We start from the raw sequence: 23,940 nt of genomic DNA on the forward strand, positions 1-23,940 counted from the left end.
ACAACACCGCTCCCGGGTGGGCTCGAACCACCAACCTTTCGGTTAACAGCCGAACGCGCTAACCCTTGCGACACGGAAGCCCAAAGATTAAATGTTCGTCAGGTATTGATGAAAAACTTTGACTTTTTACGTCACATCTGAGACTTCACAACACCGCTCCCGGATGGGCTCGAACCACAAACCGTTTGAATAACAGCTGAACGCTCTAACCATTGCGCCACGGAAGACCAAACATTAAATGTTCGTCAGTTATTTTTAAATAACTCTGAATTTTACGTTACATCTAAGACCTCACAACACCGCTCCCGGATGGGCTCGAACCACCAACCTTTCGGTTAACAGCCGACGGCGTTAACCATTGTGCAACGGAAGCCCAAAGATTAAATGTTTGTCAGGTATAGTGGAAAAGCTTTGACTTTTTACGTCACATCTGAGACTTCACAACACCGCTCCCGGATGGGCTCGAACCACAAACCTTTTGAATAACAGCTGAACGCTCTAACCATTGCGCCACGGAAGCCCAAAAATTAAATGTTCGTCAGTTATTTTTAAAAAACTCTGAATTTTACGTTACATCTAAGACCTCACAACACCGCTCCCGGATGGGCTCGAACCACCAACCTTTTGGTTAACAGCCGACGGCGTTAACCATTGCGCAACGGAAGCCCAAAGATTAAATGTTCGTCAGGTATTGTGGAAAAACTTTGGCTTTTTACGTTACATGTGAGAGCTCACAACACCGCTCCCGGGTGGGCTCGAACCACCAACTTTCGGTTAACAGCTGAACGCTCTAACCATTGCGCCACGGAAACCCAAAAATTAAATGTTCGTCAGTTATTTTTAAAAAACTCTGAATTTTACGTTACATCTAAGACCTCACAACACCGCTCCCGGATGGGCTCGAACCACCAACCTTTTGGTTAACAGCCGACGGCGTTAACCATTGCGCAACGGAAGCCCAAAGATTAAATGTTCGTCAGGTATTGTGGAAAAACTTTGACATTTTACGTCACATCTGAGACCTCACAACACCGCTCACGGATGGGCTCGAACCACCAACCTTTCGGTTAACAGCCGAACGCGCTAACCATTGCGCCACGGAAGCCCAAAAATTAAATGGTCGTCGGGTATTGTGGAAACACTTTGGCTTTTTACGTTACATGTGAGAGCTCACAACACCGCTCCCGGGTCGGCTCGAACCACCAACCTTTCGGTTAACAGCCGACCGCGCTAACCATTGCGCCACAGAAGCCCAAAAATTAAATGTTCGTCAGTTATTTTTAAAAAACTTTGAATTTTACGTTACATCTAAGACCTCACAACACCGCTCCCGGATGGGCTCGAACCACCAACCTTTCGGTTAACAGCCGACGGCGTTAACCATTGCGCAACGGAAGCCCAAAGATTAAATGTTCGTCAGGTATTGTGGAAAAACTTTGGCATTTGACATTACGTTTGAGATCTCAAAACACCGCCCCCGGGTGGGCTCGAACCACCAACCTTTCGGTTAACAGCCGAACGCGCTAACCATTTCGCCACGGAAGCTCAAAAATTAAACGGTCGTCAGGTATTGTGGAAAAACTTTGGCTTTTTACGTTACATTTGAGAGCTCACAACACCGCTCCCGGGTGGGCTCGAACCACCAACCTTTCGGTTAACAGCCGAACGCGCTAACCATTGCGCCACGGAAGCTCAAAAATTAAACGGTCGTCAGGTATTGTGGAAAACTTTGGCTTTTTACGTTAAATTTGAGACTTCACAACACGGCAGCCGGGTGGGCTCGAACCACCAACCTTTTGGTTAACATTCGAACGCGCTAACCTTCGAGCCAAGGAAGCTCAGAAATGAAATGGTCGTCAGGTGTTGTGGAAAAACTCTGACTTTTTACGTCACATCCGAGACTTCAAAACACCCCTCCCGGATGGGTTCGAACCACAAACCTTTTGAATAACAGCTGAACGCGCTAACCATTGCGCCACGGAAGCCCAAAAATTAAATGTTCGTCAGATATTTTTAAAAAACTCTGAATTTTACGTTACATCTAAGACCTCACAACACCGCTCCCGGATGGGCTCGAACCACCAACCTTTCGGTTAACAGCCGACGGCGTTAACCATTGTGCAACGGAAGCCCAAAGATTAAATGTTTGTCAGGTATAGTGGAAAAGCTTTGACTTTTTATGTCACATCTGAGACTTCACAACACCGCTCCCGGATGGGCTCGAACCACAAACCGTTTGAATAACAGCTGAACGCTCTAACCATTGCGCCACGGAAGACCAAACATTAAATGTTCGTCAGTTATTTTTAAATAACTCTGAATTTTACGTTACATCTAAGACCTCACAACACCGCTCCCGGATGGGCTCGAACCACCAACCTTTCGGTTAACAGCCGACGGCGTTAACCATTGTGCAACGGAAGCCCAAAGATTAAATGTTTGTCAGGTATAGTGGAAAAGCTTTGACTTTTTACGTCACATCTGAGACTTCACAACACCGCTCCCGGATGGGCTCGAACCACAAACCTTTTGAATAACAGCTGAACGCTCTAACCATTGCGCCACGGAAGCCCAAAAATTAAATGTTCGTCAGTTATTTTTAAAAAACTCTGAATTTTACGTTACATCTAAGACCTCACAACACCGCTCCCGGATGGGCTCGAACCACCAACCTTTTGGTTAACAGCCGACGGCGTTAACCATTGCGCAACGGAAGCCCAAAGATTAAATGTTCGTCAGGTATTGTGGAAAAACTTTGGCTTTTTACGTTACATGTGAGAGCTCACAACACCGCTCCCGGGTGGGCTCGAACCACCAACTTTCGGTTAACAGCTGAACGCTCTAACCATTGCGCCACGGAAACCCAAAAATTAAATGTTCGTCAGTTATTTTTAAAAAACTCTGAATTTTACGTTACATCTAAGACCTCACAACACCGCTCCCGGATGGGCTCGAACCACCAACCTTTTGGTTAACAGCCGACGGCGTTAACCATTGCGCAACGGAAGCCCAAAGATTAAATGTTCGTCAGGTATTGTGGAAAAACTTTGACATTTTACGTCACATCTGAGACCTCACAACACCGCTCACGGATGGGCTCGAACCACCAACCTTTCGGTTAACAGCCGAACGCGCTAACCATTGCGCCACGGAAGCCCAAAAATTAAATGGTCGTCGGGTATTGTGGAAACACTTTGGCTTTTTACGTTACATGTGAGAGCTCACAACACCGCTCCCGGGTCGGCTCGAACCACCAACCTTTCGGTTAACAGCCGACCGCGCTAACCATTGCGCCACAGAAGCCCAAAAATTAAATGTTCGTCAGTTATTTTTAAAAAACTTTGAATTTTACGTTACATCTAAGACCTCACAACACCGCTCCCGGATGGGCTCGAACCACCAACCTTTCGGTTAACAGCCGACGGCGTTAACCATTGCGCAACGGAAGCCCAAAGATTAAATGTTCGTCAGGTATTGTGGAAAAACTTTGGCATTTGACATTACGTTTGAGATCTCAAAACACCGCCCCCGGGTGGGCTCGAACCACCAACCTTTCGGTTAACAGCCGAACGCGCTAACCATTTCGCCACGGAAGCTCAAAAATTAAACGGTCGTCAGGTATTGTGGAAAAACTTTGGCTTTTTACGTTACATTTGAGAGCTCACAACACCGCTCCCGGGTGGGCTCGAACCACCAACCTTTCGGTTAACAGCCGAACGCGCTAACCATTGCGCCACGGAAGCTCAAAAATTAAACGGTCGTCAGGTATTGTGGAAAACTTTGGCTTTTTACGTTAAATTTGAGACTTCACAACACGGCAGCCGGGTGGGCTCGAACCACCAACCTTTTGGTTAACATTCGAACGCGCTAACCTTCGAGCCAAGGAAGCTCAGAAATGAAATGGTCGTCAGGTGTTGTGGAAAAACTCTGACTTTTTACGTCACATCCGAGACTTCAAAACACCCCTCCCGGATGGGTTCGAACCACAAACCTTTTGAATAACAGCTGAACGCGCTAACCATTGCGCCACGGAAGCCCAAAAATTAAATGTTCGTCAGATATTTTTAAAAAACTCTGAATTTTACGTTACATCTAAGACCTCACAACACCGCTCCCGGATGGGCTCGAACCACCAACCTTTCGGTTAACAGCCGACGGCGTTAACCATTGTGCAACGGAAGCCCAAAGATTAAATGTTTGTCAGGTATAGTGGAAAAGCTTTGACTTTTTATGTCACATCTGAGACTTCACAACACCGCTCCCGGATGGGCTCGAACCACAAACCTTTTGAATAACAGCTGAACGCTCTAACCATTGCGCCACGGAAACCCAAAAATTAAATGTTCGTCAGTTATTTTTAAAAAACTCTGAATTTTACGTCACATCTAAGACCTCACAACACCGCTCCCGGATGGGCTCGAACCACCAACCTTTCGGTTAACAGCCGACGGCGTTAACCATTGCGCAACGGAAGCCCAAAGATTAAATGTTCGTCAGGTATTGTGGAAAAACTTTGACTTTTTACGTCACATCTGAGACCTCACAACACCGCTCACGGATGGGCTCGAACCACCAACCTTTCGGTTAACAGCCGAACGCGCTAACCATTGCGCCACGGAAGCCCAAAAATTAAATGGTCGTCGGGTATTGTGGAAACACTTTGGCTTTTTACGTTACATGTGAGAGCTCACAACACCGCTCCCGGGTGGGCTCGAACCACCAACCTTTCGGTTAACAGCCGAACGCGCTAACCATTGCGCCACAGAAGCCCAAAAATTAAATGTTCGTCAGTTATTTTTAAAAAACTTTGAATTTTACGTTACATCTAAGACCTCACAACACCGCTCCCGGATGGGCTCGAACCACCAACCTTTCGGTTAACAGCCGACGGCGTTAACCATTGCGCAACGGAAGCCCAAAGATTAAATGTTCGTCAGGTATTGTGGAAAAACTTTGGCATTTGACATTACGTTTGAGATCTCACAACACCGCTCCCGGGTGGGCTCGAACCACCAACCTTTCGGTTAACAGCCGAACGCGCTAACCATTGCGCCACGGAAGCTCAAAAATTAAACGGTCGTCAGGTATTGTGGAAAAACTTTGGCTTTTTACGTTACATTTGAGACTTCACAACACGGCAGCCGGGTGGGCTCGAACCACCAACCTTTTGGTTAACATTCGAACGCGCTAACCTTCGAGCCAAGGAAGCTCAGAAATGAAATGGTCGTCAGGTGTTGTGGAAAAACTCTGACTTTTTACGTCACATCCGAGACTTCAAAACACCCCTCCCGGATGGGTTCGAACCACAAACCTTTTGAATAACAGCTGAACGCGCTAACCATTGCGCCACGGAAGCCCAAAAATTAAATGTTCGTCAGATATTTTTAAAAAACTCTGAATTTTACGTTACATCTAAGACCTCACAACACCGCTCCCGGATGGGCTCGAACCACCAACCTTTCGGTTAACAGCCGACGGCGTTAACCATTGTGCAACGGAAGCCCAAAGATTAAATGTTTGTCAGGTATAGTGGAAAAGCTTTGACTTTTTACGTTACATCTAAGACCTCACAACACCGCTCCCGGATGGGCTCGAACCACCAACCTTTTGGTTAACAGCCGACGGCGTTAACCATTGCGCAACGGAAGCCCAAAGATTAAATGTTCGTCAGGTATTGTGAAAAAACTTTGGCTTTTTACGTTACATGTGAGAGCTCACAACACCGCTCCCGGGTGGGCTCGAACCACCAACTTTCGGTTAACAGCTGAACGCTCTAACCATTGCGCCACGGAAACCCAAAAATTAAATGTTCGTCAGTTATTTTTAAAAAACTCTGAATTTTACGTCACATCTAAGACCTCACAACACCGCTCCCGGATGGGCTCGAACCACCAACCTTTCGGTTAACAGCCGACGGCGTTAACCATTGCGCAACGGAAGCCCAAAGATTAAATGTTCGTCAGGTATTGTGGAAAAACTTTGACTTTTTACGTCACATCTGAGACCTCACAACAGCGCTCACGGATGGGCTCGAACCACCAACCTTTCGGTTAACAGCCGAACGCGCTAACCATTGCGCCACGGAAGCCCAAAGATAAAATGTTCGTCAGGTATTTTTAAAAAACTCTGAATTTTACGTTACATCTAAGACCTCACAACACCGCTCCCGGATGAGCTCGAACCACCAACCTTTCGGTTAACAGCCGAACGCGCTAACCATTGCGCCACGGAAGCCCAAAAATTAAATGTTCGTCAGTTATTTTTAAAAAACTCTGAATTTTACGTTACATCTAAGACCTCACAACACCGCTCCCGGATGGGCTCGAACCACCAACCTTTCGGTTAACAGCCGACAGCGTTAACCATTGCGCAACGGAAGCCCAAAGATTAAATGTTCGTCAGGTATTGTGGAAAAACTTTGGCATTTGACATTACGTTTGAGATCTCACAACACCGCCCCCGGGTGGGCTCGAACCACCAACCTTTCGGTTAACAGCCGAACGCGCTAACCATTGCGCCACGGAAGCTCAAAATTTAAACGGTCGTCAGGTATTGTGGAAAAACTTTGGCTTTTTACGTTACATTTGAGAGCTCACAACACCGCTCCCGGGTGGGCTCGAACCACCAACCTTTCGGTTAACAGCCGAACGCGCTAACCATTGCGCCACGGAAGCTCAAAAATTAAACGGTCGTCAGGTATTGTGGAAAAACTTTGGCTTTTTACGTTACATTTGAGACTTCACAACACGGCAGCCGGGTGGGCTCGAACCACAAACCTTTTGAATAACAGCTGAACGCTCTAACCATTGCGCCACGGAAGCCCAAAAATTAAATGTTCGTCAGTTATTTTTAAAAAACTCTGAATTTTACGTTACATCTAAGACCTCACAACACCGCTCCCGGATGGGTTCGAACCACCAACCTTTTGGTTAACAGCCGACGGCGTTAACCATTGCGCAACGGAAGCCCAAAGATTAAATGTTCGTCAGGTATTGTGGAAAAACTTTGGCTTTTTACGTTACATGTGAGAGCTCACAACACCGCTCCCGGGTGGGCTCGAACCACCAACTTTCGGTTAACAGCCGAACGCGCTAACCATTTCGCCACGGAAGCTCAAAAATTAAACGGTCGTCAAGTATTGTGGAAAAACTTTGGCTTTTTACGTTACATTTGAGAGCTCACAACACCGCTCCCGGGTGGGCTCGAACCACCAACCTTTCGGTTAACAGCCGAACGCGCTAACCATTGCGCCACGGAAGCTCAAAAATTAAACGGTCGTCAGGTATTGTGGAAAAACTTTGGCTTTTTACGTTACATTTGAGACTTCACAACACGGCAGCCGGGTGGGCTCGAACCACCAACCTTTTGGTTAACATTCGAACGCGCTAACCTTCGAGCCAAGGAAGCTCAGAAATGAAATGGTCGTCAGGTGTTGTGGAAAAACTCTGACTTTTTACGTCACATCCGAGACTTCAAAACACCCCTCCCGGATGGGTTCGAACCACAAACCTTTTGAATAACAGCTGAACGCGCTAACCATTGCGCCACGGAAGCCCAAAAATTAAATGTTCGTCAGATATTTTTAAAAAACTCTGAATTTTACGTTACATCTAAGACCTCACAACACCGCTCCCGGATGGGCTCGAACCACCAACCTTTCGGTTAACAGCCGACGGCGTTAACCATTGTGCAACGGAAGCCCAAAGATTAAATGTTTGTCAGGTATAGTGGAAAAGCTTTGACTTTTTACGTTACATCTAAGACCTCACAACACCGCTCCCGGATGGGTTCGAACCACCAACCTTTTGGTTAACAGCCGACGGCGTTAACCATTGCGCAACGGAAGCCCAAAGATTAAATGTTCGTCAGGTATTGTGAAAAAACTTTGGCTTTTTACGTTACATGTGAGAGCTCACAACACCGCTCCCGGGTGGGCTCGAACCACCAACTTTCGGTTAACAGCTGAACGCTCTAACCATTGCGCCACGGAAACCCAAAAATTAAATGTTCGTCAGTTATTTTTAAAAAACTCTGAATTTTACGTCACATCTAAGACCTCACAACACCGCTCCCGGATGGGCTCGAACCACCAACCTTTCGGTTAACAGCCGACGGCGTTAACCATTGCGCAACGGAAGCCCAAAGATTAAATGTTCGTCAGGTATTGTGGAAAAACTTTGACTTTTTACGTCACATCTGAGACCTCACAACAGCGCTCACGGATGGGCTCGAACCACCAACCTTTCGGTTAACAGCCGAACGCGCTAACCATTGCGCCACGGAAGCCCAAAGATAAAATGTTCGTCAGGTATTTTTAAAAAACTCTGAATTTTACGTTACATCTAAGACCTCACAACACCGCTCCCGGATGAGCTCGAACCACCAACCTTTCGGTTAACAGCCGAACGCGCTAACCATTGCGCCACGGAAGCCCAAAAATTAAATGTTCGTCAGTTATTTTTAAAAAACTCTGAATTTTACGTTACATCTAAGACCTCACAACACCGCCCCCGGGTGGGCTCGAACCACCAACCTTTCGGTTAACAGCCGAACGCGCTAACCATTGCGCCACGGAAGCTCAAAATTTAAACGGTCGTCAGGTATTGTGGAAAAACTTTGGCTTTTTACGTTACATTTGAGAGCTCACAACACCGCTCCCGGGTGGGCTCGAACCACCAACCTTTCGGTTAACAGCCGAACGCGCTAACCATTGCGCCACGGAAGCTCAAAAATTAAACGGTCGTCAGGTATTGTGGAAAAACTTTGGCTTTTTACGTTACATTTGAGACTTCACAACACGGCAGCCGGGTGGGCTCGAACCACAAACCTTTTGAATAACAGCTGAACGCTCTAACCATTGCGCCACGGAAGCCCAAAAATTAAATGTTCGTCAGTTATTTTTAAAAAACTCTGAATTTTACGTTACATCTAAGACCTCACAACACCGCTCCCGGATGGGCTCGAACCACCAACCTTTTGGTTAACAGCCGACGGCGTTAACCATTGCGCAACGGAATCCCAAAGATTAAATGTTCGTCAGGTATTGTGGAAAAACTTTGGCTTTTTACGTTACATGTGAGAGCTCACAACACCGCTCCCGGGTGGGCTCGAACCACCAACTTTCGGTTAACAGCCGAACGCGCTAACCATTTCGCCACGGAAGCTCAAAAATTAAACGGTCGTCAAGTATTGTGGAAAAACTTTGGCTTTTTACGTTACATTTGAGAGTTCACAACACCGCTCCCGGGTGGGCTCGAACCACCAACCTTTCGGTTAACAGCCGAACGCGCTAACCATTGCGCCACGGAAGCTCAAAAATTAAACGGTCGTCAGGTATTGTGGAAAAACTTTGGCTTTTTACGTTACATTTGAGACTTCACAACACGGCAGCCGGGTGGGCTCGAACCACCAACCTTTTGGTTAACATTCGAACGCGCTAACCTTCGAGCCAAGGAAGCTCAGAAATGAAATGGTCGTCAGGTGTTGTGGAAAAACTCTGACTTTTTACGTCACATCCGAGACTTCAAAACACCCCTCCCGGATGGGTTCGAACCACAAACCTTTTGAATAACAGCTGAACGCGCTAACCATTGCGCCACGGAAGCCCAAAAATTAAATGTTCGTCAGATATTTTTAAAAAACTCTGAATTTTACGTTACATCTAAGACCTCACAACACCGCTCCCGGATGGGCTCGAACCACCAACCTTTCGGTTAACAGCCGACGGCGTTAACCATTGTGCAACGGAAGCCCAAAGATTAAATGTTTGTCAGGTATAGTGGAAAAGCTTTGACTTTTTATGTCACATCTGAGACTTCACAACACCGCTCCCGGATGGGCTCGAACCACAAACCTTTTGAATAACAGCTGAACGCTCTAACCATTGCGCCACGGAAGCCCAAAAATTAAATGTTCGTCAGTTATTTTTAAAAAACTCTGAATTTTACGTTACATCTAAGACCTCACAACACCGCTCCCGGATGGGCTCGAACCACCAACCTTTTGGTTAACAGCCGACGGCGTTAACCATTGCGCAACGGAAGCCCAAAGATTAAATGTTCGTCAGGTATTGTGGAAAAACTTTGGCTTTTTACGTTACATGTGAGAGCTCACAACACCGCTCCCGGGTGGGCTCGAACCACCAACTTTCGGTTAACAGCTGAACGCTCTAACCATTGCGCCACGGAAACCCAAAAATTAAATGTTCGTCAGTTATTTTTAAAAAACTCTGAATTTTACGTCACATCTAAGACCTCACAACACCGCTCCCGGATGGGCTCGAACCACCAACCTTTCGGTTAACAGCCGACGGCGTTAACCATTGCGCAACGGAAGCCCAAAGATTAAATGTTCGTCAGGTATTGTGGAAAAACTTTGACTTTTTACGTCACATCTGAGACCTCACAACAGCGCTCACGGATGGGCTCGAACCACCAACTTTCGGTTAACAGCCGAACGCGCTAACCATTGCGCCACGGAAGCCCAAAGATAAAATGTTCGTCAGGTGTTTTTAAAAAACTCTGAATTTTACGTTACATCTAAGACCTCACAACACCGCTCCCGGATGAGCTCGAACCACCAACCTTTCGGTTAACAGCCGAACGCGCTAACCATTGCGCCACGGAAGCCCAAAAATTAAATGTTCGTCAGTTATTTTTAAAAAACTCTGAATTTTACGTTACATCTAAGACCTCACAACACCGCTCCCGGATGGGCTCGAACCACCAACCTTTCGGTTAACAGCCAACAGCGTTAACCATTGCACAACGGAAGCCCAAAGATTAAATGTTCGTCAGATATTGTGGAAAAACTTTGGCATTTGACATTACGTTTGAGATCTCACAACACCGCCCCCGGGTGGGCTCGAACCACCAACCTTTCGGTTAACAGCCGAACGCGCTAACCATTGCGCCACGGAAGCTCAAAAATTAAACGGTCGTCAGGTATTGTGGAAAAACTTTGGCTTTTTACGTTACATTTGAGAGCTCACAACACCGCTCCCGGGTGGGCTCGAACCACCAACCTTTCGGTTAACAGCCGAACGCGCTAACCATTGCGCCACGGAAGCTCAAAAATTAAACGGTCGTCAGGTATTGTGGAAAAACTTTGGCTTTTTACGTTACATTTGAGACTTCACAACACGGCAGCCGGGTGGGCTCGAACCACAAACCTTTTGAATAACAGCTGAACGCTCTAACCATTGCGCCACGGAAGCCCAAAAATTAAATGTTCGTCAGTTATTTTTAAAAAACTCTGAATTTTACGTTACATCTAAGACCTCACAACACCGCTCCCGGATGGGCTCGAACCACCAACCTTTTGGTTAACAGCCGACGGCGTTAACCATTGCGCAACGGAAGCCCAAAGATTAAATGTTCGTCAGGTATTGTGGAAAAACTTTGGCTTTTTACGTTACATGTGAGAGCTCACAACACCGCTCCCGGGTGGGCTCGAACCACCAACTTTCGGTTAACAGCTGAACGCTCTAACCATTGCGCCACGGAAACCCAAAAATTAAATGTTCGTCAGTTATTTTTAAAAAACTCTGAATTTTACGTCACATCTAAGACCTCACAACACCGCTCCCGGATGGGCTCGAACCAACAACCTTTCGGTTAACAGCCGACGGCGTTAACCATTGCGCAACGGAAGCCCAAAGATTAAATGTTCGTCAGGTATTGTGGAAAAACTTTGACTTTTTACGTCACATCTGAGACCTCACAACACCGCTCACGGATGGGCTCGAACTACCAACCTTTCGGTTAACAGCCGAACGCGCTAACCATTGCGCCACGGAAGCCCAAAAATTCAATGGTCGTCGGGTATTGTGGAAACACTTTGGCTTTTTACGTCACATCCGAGACTTCAAAACACCCCTCCCGGATGGGTTCGAACCACAAACCTTTTGAATAACAGCTGAACGCGCTAACCATTGCGCCACGGAAGCCCAAAAATTAAATGTTCGTCAGATATTTTTAAAAAACTCTGAATTTTACGTTACATCTAAGACCTCACAACACCGCTCCCGGATGGGCTCGAACCACCAACCTTTCGGTTAACAGCCGACGGCGTTAACCATTGTGCAACGGAAGCCCAAAGATTAAATGTTTGTCAGGTATAGTGGAAAAGCTTTGACTTTTTACGTCACATCTGAGACTTCACAACACCGCTCCCGGATGGGCTCGAACCACAAACCTTTTGAATAACAGCTGAACGCTCTAACCATTGCGCCACGGAAGCCCAAAAATTAAATGTTCGTCAGTTATTTTTAAAAAACTCTGAATTTTACGTTACATCTAAGACCTCACAACACCGCTCCCGGATGGGCTCGAACCACCAACCTTTTGGTTAACAGCCGACGGCGTTAACCATTGCGCAACGGAAGCCCAAAGATTAAATGTTCGTCAGGTATTGTGGAAAAACTTTGGCTTTTTACGTTACATGTGAGAGCTCACAACACCGCTCCCGGGTGGGCTCGAACCACCAACTTTCGGTTAACAGCTGAACGCTCTAACCATTGCGCCACGGAAACCCAAAAATTAAATGTTCGTCAGTTATTTTTAAAAAACTCTGAATTTTACGTCACATCTAAGACCTCACAACACTGCTCCCGGATGGGCTCGAACCACCAACCTTTCGGTTAACAGCCGACGGCGTTAACCATTGCGCAACGGAAGCCCAAAGATTAAATGTTCGTCAGGTATTGTGGAAAAACTTTGGCTTTTTACGTTACATGTGAGAGCTCACAACACCGCTCCCGGGTGGGCTCGAACCACCAACTTTCGGTTAACAGCTGAACGCTCTAACCATTGCGCCACGGAAACCCAAAAATTAAATGTTCGTCAGTTATTTTTAAAAAACTCTGAATTTTACGTCACATCTAAGACCTCACAACACCGCTCCCGGATGGGCTCGAACCAACAACCTTTCGGTTAACAGCCGACGGCGTTAACCATTGCGCAACGGAAGCCCAAAGATTAAATGTTCGTCAGGTATTGTGGAAAAACTTTGACTTTTTACGTCACATCTGAGACCTCACAACACCGCTCACGGATGGGCTCGAACCACCAACCTTTCGGTTAACAGCCGAACGCGCTAACCATTGCGCCACGGAAGCCCAAAAATAAAATGGTCGTCGGGTATTGTGGAAACACTTTGGCTTTTTACGTCACATCCGAGACTTCAAAACACCCCTCCCGGATGGGTTCGAACCACAAACCTTTTGAATAACAGCTGAACGCGCTAACCATTGCGCCACGGAAGCCCAAAAATTAAATGTTCGTCAGATATTTTTAAAAAACTCTGAATTTTACGTTACATCTAAGACCTCACAACACCGCTCCCGGATGGGCTCGAACCACCAACCTTTTGGTTAACAGCCGACGGCGTTAACCATTGCGCAACGGAAGCCCAAAGATTAAATGTTCGTCAGGTATTGTGGAAAAACTTTGGCTTTTTACGTTACATGTGAGAGCTCACAACACCGCTCCCGGGTGGGCTCGAACCACCAACTTTCGGTTAACAGCTGAACGCTCTAACCATTGCGCCACGGAAACCCAAAAATTAAATGTTCGTCAGTTATTTTTAAAAAACTCTGAATTTTACGTCACATCTAAAACCTCACAACACCGCTCCCGGATGGGCTCGAACCACCAACCTTTCGGTTAACAGCCGACGGCGTTAACCATTGCGCAACGGAAGCCCAAAGATTAAATGTTCGTCAGGTATTGTGGAAAAACTTTGACTTTTTACGTCACATCTGAGACCTCACAACACCGCTCACGGATGGAATCGAACCACCAACCTTTCGGTTAACAGCCGAACGCGCTAACCATTGCGCCACGGAAGCCCGAAGATAAAATGTTCGTCAAGTATTTTTAAAAAACTCTGAATTTTACGTTACATCTAAGACCTCACAACAACGCTCCCGGATGGGCTCGAACCACCAACCTTTCGGTTAACAGCCGAACGCGCTAACCATTGCGCCACGGAAGCCCAAAAATTAAATGTTCGTCAGTTATTTTTAAAAAACTCTGAATTTTACGTTACATCTAAGACCTCACAACACCGCTCCCGGATGGGCTCGAACCACCAACCTTTCGGTTAATAGCCGACGGCGTTAACCATTGCGCAACGGAAGCCCAAAGATTAAATGTTCGTCAGGTATTGTGGAAAAACTTTGGCATTTGACATTACGTTTGAGATCTCACAACACCGCCCCCGGGTGGGCTCGAACCACCAACCTTTCGGTTAACAGCCGAACGCGCTAACCATTGCGCCACGGAAGCTCAAAAATTAAACGGTCGTCAGGTATTGTGGAAAAACTTTGGCTTTTTACGTTACATTTGAGAGCTCACAACACCGCTCCCGGGTGGGCTCGAACCACCAACCTTTCGGTTAACAGCCGAACGCGCTAACCATTGCGTAACGGAAGCTCAAAAATTAAACGGTCGTCAGGTATTGTGGAAAAACTTTGGCTTTTTACGTTACATTTGAGACTTCACAACACGGCAGCCGGGTGGGCTCGAACCACAAACCTTTTGAATAACAGCTGAACGCTCTAACCATTGCGCCACGGAAGCCCGAAAATTAAATGTTCGTCAGTTATTTTTAAAAAACTCTGAATTTTACGTTACATCTAAGACCTCACAACACCGCTCCCGGATGGGCTCGAACCACCAACCTTTTGGTTAACAGCCGACGGCGTTAACCATTGCGCAACGGAAGCCCAAAGATTAAATGTTCGTCAGGTATTGTGGAAAAACTTTGGCTTTTTACGTTACATGTGAGAGCTCACAACACCGCTCCCGGGTGGGCTCGAACCACCAACCTTTCGGCAGAGCTGTGCTAATTAATTAGTTAGCTAATTGAATTTCTAATTAATTAGCAAAATTTACTAATTGAAAATGGTAATTGAATTTTAATTACCTTAGTGCTAATTGAGAAGTAATTCTAATTAATTAGAATTAATCGGAAAGGTAATTATCTAATTAAAATTTAATTAGATTTAGGATTAACTAATTAGCCAATTGAATTTTCAATTAATCTTTTACGCCAATTTGTTGTAAAAAAATCGAGGAATTAGCTCTTGATTCATCTATTTGAATATGAAAAAGCCTTATTATATCGATGGGGAAACCTTAGTGATACTCTAAATTTTTCAGCTCCTCAAACATGAGAAATTTCGTAGTTCGCAACTGCCCCATGTCGAAATTTCGACTGTTTTACCTACTCGAATTAATAGCAGTGCGCATGTATTTAATACTCAGGAGTCCATTATAGGAACTGTGGCAAGAAAATGAAGAAATGAGACAAATTTTAACATGACGGAAGGCTCGAGGCTTGTCTCATTTTTCGAGAATAATTCATGGCTTCGGGTACCCGTTTTTCAATGGCATTAAAACATTAAACTTTGCATTACCAAAGTACTAAATCCATGGGCACTTTTAAACTTTCATGTTTACTTATGGTTTCTTTTTTACCTTAATTAGACAAGTAATTAATTAGAAATTAGTAATTCTAATTAATTAGTTTGATAAATAAATGTCTAATTTCTAATTGAATTGAATTAGTTTCTATGTCTAATTGCTAATTGGCTAATTAATTAGTTCATAAATATTTCCCTAATTGCTAATTCTAATTCAATTAGTTGTCAGCTAATTAGCACAGCTCTGCCTTTCGGTTAACAGCCGAACGCGCTAACCATTGCGCCACAGAAGCCCAAAGATAAAACGTTCGTCAGGTATTTTTAAAAAACTCTGAATTTTACGTTACATCTAAGACCTCACAACACCGCTCCCGGATGGGCTCGAACCACCAACCTTTTGGTTAACAGCCGAACGCGCTAACCATTGCGCCACGGAAGCCCAAAAATTAAATGGTCGTCGGGTATTGTGGAAACACTTTGGCTTTTTACGTTACATGTGAGAGCTCACAACACCGCTCCCGGGTGGGCTCGAACCACCAACCTTTCGGTTAACAGCCGAACGCGCTAACCATTGCGCCACAGAAGCCCAAAGATAAAATGTTCGTCAGGTATTTTTAAAAAACTCTGAATTTTACGTTACATCTAAGACCTCACAACACCGCTCCCGGATGGGCTCGAACCACCAACCTTTCGGTTAACAGCCGACGGCGTTAACCATTGCGCAACGGAAGCCCAAAGATTAAATGTTCGTCAGGTATTGTGGAAAAACTTTGGCATTTGACATTACGTTTGAGATCTCACAACACCGCCCCCGGGTGGGCTCGAACCACCAACCTTTCGGTTAACAGCCGAACGCGCTAACCATTGCGCCACGGAAGCTCAAAAATTAAACGGTCGTCAGGTATTGTGGAAAAACTTTGGCTTTTTACGTTACATTTGAGAGCTCACAACACCGCTCCCGGGTGGGCTCGAACCACCAACCTTATGGTTAACATTCGAACGCGCTAACCTTCGAGCCAAGGAAGCTCAGAAATGAAATTTTCGTCAGGTATTGTGGAAAAACTCTGACTTTTTACGTCACATCCGAGACTTCAAAACACCGCTCCCGGATGGGCTCGAACCACAAACCTTTTGAATAACAGCTGAACGCGCTAACCATTGCGCCACGGAAGCCCAAAAATTAAATGTTCGTCAGATATTTTTAAAAAACTCTGAATTTTAAGTTACATCTAAGACCTCACAACACCGCTCCCGGATGGGCTCGAACCACCAACCTTTCGGTTAACAGCCGACGGCGTTAACCATTGCGCAACGGAAGCCCAAAGATTAAATGTTCGTCAGGTATTGTGGAAAAACTTTGGCTTTTTACGTTACATGTGAGAGCTCACAACACCGCTCCCGGGTGGGCTCGAACCACCAACTTTCGGTTAACAGCTGAACGCTCTAACCATTGCGCCACGGAAACCCAAAAATTAAATGTTCGTCAGTTATTTTTAAAAAACTCTGAATTTTACGTCACATCTAAGACCTCACAACACCGCTCCCGGATGGGCTCGAACCACCAACCTTTCGGTTAACAGCCGACGGCGTTAACCATTGCGCAACGGAAGCCCAAAGATTAAATGTTCGTCAGGTATTGTGGAAAAACTTTGACTTTTTACGTCACATCTGAGACCTCACAACACCGCTCACGGATGGGCTCGAACCACCAACCTTTCGGTTAACAGCCGAACGCGCTAACCATTGCGCCACGGAAGCCCAAAAATTAAATGGTCGTCGGGTATTGTGGAAACACTTTGGCTTTTTACGTTACATGTGAGAGCTCACAACACCGCTCCCGGGTGGGCTCGAACCACCAACCTTTCGGTTAACAGCCGAACGCGCTAACCATTGCGCCACAGAAGCCCAAAGATAAAATGTTCGTCAGGTATTTTTAAAAAACTCTGAATTTTACGTTACATCTAAGACCTCACAACACCGCTCCCGGATGGGCTCGAACCACCAACCTTTCGGTTAACAGCCGACGGCGTTAACCATTGCGCAACGGAAGCCCAAAGATTAAATGTTCGTCAGGTATTGTGGAAAAACTTTGGCATTTGACATTACGTTTGAGATCTCACAACACCGCCCCCGGGTGGGCTCGAACCACCAACCTTTCGGTTAACAGCCGAACGCGCTAACCATTGCGCCACGGAAGCTCAAAAATTAAACGGTCGTCAGGTATTGTGGAAAAACTTTGGCTTTTTACGTTACATTTGAGAGCTCACAACACCGCTCCCGGGTGGGCTCGAACCACCAACCTTTCGGTTAACAGCCGAACGCGCTAACCATTGCGCCACGGAAGCTCAAAAATTAAACGGTCGTCAGGTATTGTGGAAAAACTTTGGCTTTTTACGTTACATTTGAGACTTCACAACACGGCAGCCGGGTGGGCTCGAACCACCAACCTTTTGGTTAACATTCGAACGCGCTAACCTTCGAGCCAAGGAAGCTCAGAAATGAAATGGTCGTCAGGTATTGTGGAAAAACTCTGAATTTTACGTTACATCTAAGACCTCACAACACCGCTCCCGGATGGGCTCGAACCACCAACCTTTTGGTTAACAGCCGACGGCGTTAACCATTGCGCAACGGAAGCCCAAAGATTAAATGTTCGTCAGGTATTGTGGAAAAACTTTGGCTTTTTACGTTACATGTGAGAGCTCACAACACCGCTCCCGGGTGGGCTCGAACCACCAACTTTCGGTTAACAGCTGAACGCTCTAACCATTGCGCCACGGAAACCCAAAAATTAAATGTTCGTCAGTTATTTTTAAAAAACTCTGAATTTTACGTCACATCTAAGACCTCACAACACCGCTCCCGGATGGGCTCGAACCAACAACCTTTCGGTTAACAGCCGACGGCGTTAACCATTGCGCAACGGAAGCCCAAAGATTAAATGTTCGTCAGGTATTGTGGAAAAACTTTGACTTTTTACGTCACATCTGAGACCTCACAACACCGCTCACGGATGGGCTCGAACCACCAACCTTTCGGTTAACAGCCGAACGCGCTAACCATTGCGCCACGGAAGCCCAAAAATTAAATGGTCGTCGGGTATTGTGGAAACACTTTGGCTTTTTACGTCACATCTAAGACCTCACAACACCGCTCCCGGATGGGCTCGAACCACCAACCTTTCGGTTAACAGCCGACGGCGTTAACCATTGCGCAACGGAAGCCCAAAAATTAAATGTTCGTCAGATATTTTTTAAAAAACTCTGAATTTTACGTTACATCTAAGACCTCACAACACCGCTCACGGATGGGCTCGAACCACCAACCTTTCGGTTAACAGCCGAACGCGCTAACCATTGCGCCACGGAAGCCCAAAAATTAAATGGTCGTCGGGTATTGTGGAAACACTTTGGCTTTTTACGTTACATGTGAGAGCTCACAACACCGCTCCCGGGTGGGCTCGAACCACCAACTTTCGGTTAACAGCTGAACGCTCTAACCATTGCGCCACGGAAACCCAAAAATTAAATGTTCGTCAGTTATTTTTAAAAAACTCTGAATTTTACGTTACATCTAAGACCTCACAACACCGCTCCCGGATGGGCTCGAACCACCAACCTTTTGGTTAACAGCCGACGGCGTTAACCATTGCGCAACGGAAGCCCAAAGATTAAATGTTCGTCAGGTATTGTGGAAAAACTTTGGCTTTTTACGTTACATGTGAGAGCTCACAACACCGCTCCCGGGTGGGCTCGAACCACCAACTTTCGGTTAACAGCTGAACGCTCTGACCATTGCGCCACGGAAACCCAAAAATTAAATGTTCGTCAGTTATTTTTAAAAAACTCTGAATTTTACGTCACATCTAAGACCTCACAACACCGCTCCCGGATGGGCTCGAACCACCAACCTTTCGGTTAACAGCCGACGGCGTTAACCATTGCGCAACGGAAGCCCAAAGATTAAATGTTCGTCAGGTATTGTGGAAAAACTTTGACTTTTTACGTCACATCTGAGACCTCACAACACCGCTCACGGATGGGCTCGAACCACCAACCTTTCGGTTAACAGCCGAACGCGCTAACCATTGCGCCACGGAAGCCCGAAGATAAAATGTTCGTCAGGTATTTTTAAAAAATTCTGAATTTTACGTTACATCTAAGACCTCACAACACCGCTCCCGGATGGGCTCGAACCACCAACCTTTCGGTTAACAGCCGAACGCGCTAACCATTGCGCCACGGAAGCCCAAAAATTAAACGTTCGTCAGTTATTTTTAAAAAACTCTGAATTTTACGTTACATCTAAGACCTCACAACACCGCTCCCGGATGGGCTCGAACCACCAACCTTTCGGTTAACAGCCGACGGCGTTAACCATTGCGCAACGGAAGCCCAAAGATTAAATGTTCGTCAGGTATTGTGGAAAAACTTTGGCATTTGACATTACGTTTGAGATCTCACAACACCGCCCCCGGGTGGGCTCGAACCACCAACCTTTCGGTTAACAGCCGAACGCGCTAACCATTGCGCCACGGAAGCTCAAAAATTAAACGGTCGTCAGGTATTGTGGAAAAACTTTGGCTTTTTACTTTACATTTGAGAGCTCACAACACCGCTCCCGGGTGGGCTCGAACCACCAACCTTTCGGTTAACAGCCGAACGCGCTAACCATTGCGTAACGGAAGCTCAAAAATTAAACGGTCGTCAGGTATTGTGGAAAAACTTTGGTCTTTTACGTTACATTTGAGACTTCACAACACGGCAGCCGGGTGGGCTCGAACCACAAACCTTTTGAATAACAGCTGAACGCTCTAACCATTGCGCCACGGAAGCCCAAAAATTAAATGTTCGTCAGTTATTTTTAAAAAACTCTGAATTTTACGTTACATCTAAGACCTCACAACACCGCTCCCGGATGGGCTCGAACCACCAACCTTTTGGTTAACAGCCGACGGCGTTAACCATTGCGCAACGGAAGCCCAAAGATTAAATGTTCGTCAGGTATTGTGGAAAAACTTTGGCTTTTTACGTTACATGTGAGAGCTCACAACACCGCTCCCGGGTGGGCTCGAACCACCAACTTTCGGTTAACAGCTGAACGCTCTAACCATTGCGCCACGGAAACCCAAAAATTAAATGTTCGTCAGTTATTTTTAAAAAACTCTGAATTTTACGTCACATCTAAGACCTCACAACACCGCTCCCGGATGGGCTCGAACCACCAACCTTTCGGTTAACAGCCGACGGCGTTAACCATTGCGCAACGGAAGCCCAAAGATTAAATGTTCGTCAGGTATTGTGGAAAAACTTTGACTATTTACGTCACATCTGAGACCTCACAACACCGCTCACGGATGGGCTCGAACCACCAACCTTTCGGTTAACAGCCGAACGCGCTAACCATTGCGCCACGGAAGCCCAAAAATTAAATGGTCGTCGGGTATTGTGGAAACACTTTGGCTTTTTACGTTACATGTGAGAGCTCACAACACCGCTCCCGGGTGGGCTCGAACCACCAACCTTTCGGTTAACAGCCGAACGCGCTAACCATTGCGCCACAGAAGCCCAAAGATAAAATGTTCGTCAGGTATTTTTAAAAAACTCTGAATTTTACGTTACATCTAAGACCTCACAACACCGCTCCCGGATGGGCTCGAACCACCAACCTTTCGGTTAACAGCCGAACGCGCTAACCATTGCGCCACGGAAGCCCAAAAATTAAATGTTCGTCAGTTATTTTTAAAAAACTCTGAATTTTACGTTACATCTAAGACCTCACAACACCGCTCCCGGATGGGCTCGAACCACCAACCTTTCGGTTAACAGCCGACGGCGTTAACCATTGCGCAACGGAAGCCCAAAGATTAAATGTTCGTCAGGTATTGTGGAAAAACTTTGGCATTTGACATTACGTTTGAGATCTCACAACACCGCCCCCGGGTGGGCTCGAACCACCAACCTTTCGGTTAACAGCCGAACGCGCTAACCATTGCGCCACGGAAGCTCAAAAATTAAACGGTCGTCAGGTATTGTGGAAAAACTTTGGCTTTTTACGTTACATTTGAGAGCTCACAACACCGCTCCCGGGTCGGCTCGAACCACCAACCTTTCGGTTAACAGCCGAACGCGCTAACCATTGCGCCACGGAAGCTCAAAAATTAAACGGTCGTCAGGTATTGTGGAAAAACTTTGGCTTTTTACGTTACATTTGAGACTTCACAACACGGCAGCCGGGTGGGCTCGAACCACCAACCTTTTGGTTAACATTCGAACGCGCTAACCTTCGAGCCAAGGAAGCTCAGAAATGAAATTTTCGTCAGGTATTGTGGAAAAACTCTGACTTTTTACGTCACATCCGAGACTTCAAAACACCGCTCCCGGATGGGCTCGAACCACAAACCTTTTGAATAACAGCTGAACGCGCTAACCATTGCGCCACGGAAGCCCAAAAATTAAATGTTCGTCAGATATTTTTAAAAAAATCTGAATTTTAAGTTACATCTAAGACCTCACAACACCGCTCCCGGATGGGCTCGAACCACCAACCTTTCGGTTAACAGCCGACGGCGTTAACCATTGCGCAACGGAAGCCCAAAGATTAAATGTTCGTCAGGTATTGTGGAAAAACTTTGGCATTTGACATTACGTTTGAGATCTCACAACACCGCCCCCGGGTGGGCTCGAACCACCAACCTTTCGGTTAACAGCCGAACGCGCTAACCATTGCGCCACGGAAGCTCAAAAATTAAACGGTCGTCAGGTATTGTGGAAAAACTTTGGCTTTTTACGTTACATTTGAGAGCTCACAACACCGCTCCCGGGTCGGCTCGAACCACCAACCTTTCGGTTAACAGCCGAACGCGCTAACCATTGCGCCACGGAAGCTCAAAAATTAAACGGTCGTCAGGTATTGTGGAAAAACTTTGGCTTTTTACGTTACATTTGAGACTTCACAACACGGCAGCCGGGTGGGCTCGAACCACCAACCTTTTGGTTAACATTCGAACGCGCTAACCTTCGAGCCAAGGAAGCTCAGAAATGAAATTTTCGTCAGGTATTGTGGAAAAACTCTGACTTTTTACGTCACATCCGAGACTTCAAAACACCGCTCCCGGATGGGCTCGAACCACAAACCTTTTGAATAACAGCTGAACGCGCTAACCATTGCGCCACGGAAGCCCAAAAATTAAATGTTCGTCAGATATTTTTAAAAAAATCTGAATTTTAAGTTACATCTAAGACCTCACAACACCGCTCCCGGATGGGCTCGAACCACCAACCTTTCGGTTAACAGCCGACGGCGTTAACCATTGCGCAACGGAAGCCCAAAGATTAAATGTTCGTCAGGTATTGTGGAAAAACTTTGGCTTTTTACGTTACATGTGAGAGCTCACAACACCGCTCCCGGGTGGGCTCGAACCACCAACCTTTCGGTTAACAGCCGAACGCGCTAACCATTGCGCCACGGAAGCCCAAAAATTAAATGGTCGTCGGGTATTGTGGAAACACTTTGGCTTTTTACGTTACATGTGAGAGCTCACAACACCGCTCCCGGGTGGGCTCGAACCACCAACTTTCGGTTAACAGCTGAACGCTCTAACCATTGCGCCACGGAAACCCAAAAATTAAATGTTCGTCAGTTATTTTTAAAAAACTCTGAATTTTACGTCACATCTAAGACCTCACAACACCGCTCCCGGATGGGCTCGAACCACCAACCTTTCGGTTAACAGCCGACGGCGTTAACCATTGCGCAACGGAAGCCCAAAGATTAAATGTTCGTCAGGTATTGTGGAAAAACTTTGACTTTTTACGTCACATCTGAGACCTCACAACACCGCTCACGGATGGGCTCGAACCACCAACCTTTCGGTTAACAGCCGAACGCGCTAACCATTGCGCCACGGAAGCTCAAAAATTAAACGGTCGTCAGGTATTGTGGAAAAACTTTGGCTTTTTACGTTACATTTGAGACTTCACAACACGGCAGCCGGGTGGGCTCGAACCACCAACCTTTTGGTTAACATTCGAACGCGCTAACCTTCGAGCCAAGGAAGCTCAGAAATGAAATTTTCGTCAGGTATTGTGGAAAAACTCTGACTTTTTACGTCACATCCGAGACTTCAAAACACCGCTCCCGGATGGGCTCGAACCACAAACCTTTTGAATAACAGCTGAACGCGCTAACCATTGCGCCACGGAAGCCCAAAAATTAAATGTTCGTCAGATATTTTTAAAAAACTCTGAATTTTAAGTTACATCTAAGACCTCACAACACCGCTCCCGGATGGGCTCGAACCACCAACCTTTCGGTTAACAGCCGACGGCGTTAACCATTGCGCAACGGAAGCCCAAAGATTAAATGTTCGTCAGGTATTGTGGAAAAACTTTGGCTTTTTACGTTACATGTGAGAGCTCACAACACCGCTCCCGGGTGGGCTCGAACCACCAACTTTCGGTTAACAGCTGAACGCTCTAACCATTGCGCCACGGAAACCCAAAAATTAAATG

General features: G+C 46.2%; 10 non-coding genes across 10 annotated transcripts; all 10 read right to left on the reverse strand.

The window, feature by feature from the left end:
• Nucleotides 1–1,619: 1,619 nt before the first annotated feature.
• On the reverse strand, nt 1,620–1,692 carry TRNAN-GUU (transfer RNA asparagine (anticodon GUU)). Its single transcript has one exon. It is a non-coding gene; the product is annotated as a tRNA-Asn (tRNA).
• Nucleotides 1,693–3,670: 1,978 nt separating this feature from the next.
• Nucleotides 3,671–3,743, reverse strand: TRNAN-GUU (transfer RNA asparagine (anticodon GUU)). Its single transcript has one exon. It is a non-coding gene; the product is annotated as a tRNA-Asn (tRNA).
• Nucleotides 3,744–4,989: 1,246 nt separating this feature from the next.
• On the reverse strand, nt 4,990–5,062 carry TRNAN-GUU (transfer RNA asparagine (anticodon GUU)). The gene has a single exon. It is a non-coding gene; the product is annotated as a tRNA-Asn (tRNA).
• A 1,539-nt stretch (nt 5,063–6,601) lies between these two features.
• On the reverse strand, nt 6,602–6,674 carry TRNAN-GUU (transfer RNA asparagine (anticodon GUU)). Its single transcript has one exon. It is a non-coding gene; the product is annotated as a tRNA-Asn (tRNA).
• Nucleotides 6,675–7,187: 513 nt separating this feature from the next.
• On the reverse strand, nt 7,188–7,260 carry TRNAN-GUU (transfer RNA asparagine (anticodon GUU)). Its single transcript has one exon. It is a non-coding gene; the product is annotated as a tRNA-Asn (tRNA).
• Nucleotides 7,261–8,652: 1,392 nt separating this feature from the next.
• TRNAN-GUU (transfer RNA asparagine (anticodon GUU)) lies at nt 8,653–8,725 on the reverse strand. The gene has a single exon. It is a non-coding gene; the product is annotated as a tRNA-Asn (tRNA).
• A 513-nt stretch (nt 8,726–9,238) lies between these two features.
• Nucleotides 9,239–9,311, reverse strand: TRNAN-GUU (transfer RNA asparagine (anticodon GUU)). The gene has a single exon. It is a non-coding gene; the product is annotated as a tRNA-Asn (tRNA).
• Nucleotides 9,312–10,995: 1,684 nt separating this feature from the next.
• TRNAN-GUU (transfer RNA asparagine (anticodon GUU)) lies at nt 10,996–11,068 on the reverse strand. Its single transcript has one exon. It is a non-coding gene; the product is annotated as a tRNA-Asn (tRNA).
• Nucleotides 11,069–17,699: 6,631 nt separating this feature from the next.
• Nucleotides 17,700–17,772, reverse strand: TRNAN-GUU (transfer RNA asparagine (anticodon GUU)). Its single transcript has one exon. It is a non-coding gene; the product is annotated as a tRNA-Asn (tRNA).
• A 5,056-nt stretch (nt 17,773–22,828) lies between these two features.
• Nucleotides 22,829–22,901, reverse strand: TRNAN-GUU (transfer RNA asparagine (anticodon GUU)). Its single transcript has one exon. It is a non-coding gene; the product is annotated as a tRNA-Asn (tRNA).
• Between the last annotated feature and the right edge of the window lie 1,039 nt (nt 22,902–23,940).

The sequence above is a fragment of the Phalangium opilio genome, unplaced genomic scaffold (genome assembly GCF_054372755.1).
Source record: "Phalangium opilio isolate 3A_F unplaced genomic scaffold, DU_Popi_V2 ptg000352l_1, whole genome shotgun sequence".
In the NCBI taxonomy this organism is placed as follows: domain Eukaryota; kingdom Metazoa; phylum Arthropoda; class Arachnida; order Opiliones; family Phalangiidae; genus Phalangium; species Phalangium opilio.